This window comes from Otolemur garnettii, unplaced genomic scaffold (assembly GCF_000181295.1).
Source record: "Otolemur garnettii isolate 467f Iridium unplaced genomic scaffold, OtoGar3 scaffold00002, whole genome shotgun sequence".
NCBI lineage: Eukaryota > Metazoa > Chordata > Mammalia > Primates > Galagidae > Otolemur > Otolemur garnettii.
The window spans coordinates 36,539,306-36,540,709 of NW_003852397.1; the positions used below are offsets into that span (position 1 = coordinate 36,539,306).

Below are 1,404 nucleotides of genomic sequence, written 5' to 3' on the forward strand. Positions count from 1 at the left end.
TCTCTAAGTGTTCTCCAAACATCTTTCCAAAAGGAATGTATTAGTTTGCATTCCCACCAGCAGTGTAGAAATGTTCCCTTTTCTCCACATCCACGCAACATCTCTGGTTTTGGAATTTTTTGACATGGGCTAATCTTACTACAGTTACGTGATATCTCAAATTAGTTTTGCATTTCTCTGATGATTAAGGATGATGAGCATTTTTTCATATGTCTGTAGACCATGCATCTATCTTCTTCAGAGAAGTTTCTGTTCCAGTGCCTTGCCCACCCTGAGAGGGGATCACTTATTCTTTTCTTGCTAATACATTTGCATTCTCTGTGGATTCTGGTTATTAAAACTTTGTTGGAGACATAACCAGCAAATATCTTCTCCCATTCTGAGGGCTGTCTACTTACTTAACTTACTGTGTTCTTGGCTGTGCAGAAGCTTTTTAGTTTGATCTGGTCCCAGTAGTATATTTTTGATGTTGCTTCAATTGCCCGAGAAGTCCTCCTCATCAAATAGTCACCCAGGCCAATTTCTTCAATTGTTTTCCCTGCACTTTCTTCTAGTATTTTTATAGTTTCATGTCTTATGTTTAAATCTTTAATCCAGTGAGAGTCTATCTTAGTTAATGGTGAAAAGTTTGGGTCCAGTTTCAGTCTTCTACAGGTCATCAGCCAGTTTGCCCATCACCGTTTGTTAAATAGAGAATCTTTTCCCCACTCAATGATTTTAATTGGCTTGTCAAAGATCAGATAACAGTAAGTAGCTGGGTTCATCTCTTGGTTCTCAATTCTGTTCCATACATTTACCCCTCAGTTTTTGTGTCAGTACCATGCTGTTTTGATCACTATGGATTTATAGTATAGTCTGATGTCTGGTAGCATGATTCCTCCAGCTTTGTTTTTATTTCTGAGTAATGTCTTGGCTATTCAAGTTTTTTTCTGATTCCATATAAAATAAAGTATTATTTTTTCAAGATCTTTAAAGTATGACAGTGGGGCTTTAATAGGGATTGCATTAAAATTATATATTGCTTTGGGTAGTATGGACATTTTAACAATGTTGATTCTTCCCAGTCATGAATATAGTATGTTTTTCCATTTGTTAACATTTTCAGCTATTTCTTTTCTTAGAGTTTTAAATTTCTCTTTATAGAGATCTGTCACATCCTTTGTTAGGTAAACCCCCAAATATTTCATCTTCTTTGGCACTATTGTGAATGGAATAGAGTCGTTGACTATTTTTTCAACGTGACTATTGTTGGTATATAGAAAGGCTACAGATTTATGAGTGTTGATTTTGTAACCTGAGACACTGCTATATTTCTTGATCACTTCTAGGAGTTTTGTAGTAGAATCCCTGGTGTTTTCCAGATATACAATCATATCATCTGAGAAGATTGAAAGTTTGATCTCT

General features: G+C 35.5%; 1 protein-coding gene across 1 annotated transcript in view; it reads left to right on the forward strand.

Moving 5' to 3' along the window:
- The window catches only part of KCNH8 (potassium voltage-gated channel subfamily H member 8), a 395,301-nt gene that overhangs the window by 171,365 nt on the left and 222,532 nt on the right, over positions 1–1,404 (forward strand). The gene's annotated exons all lie outside the window — the stretch shown is intronic.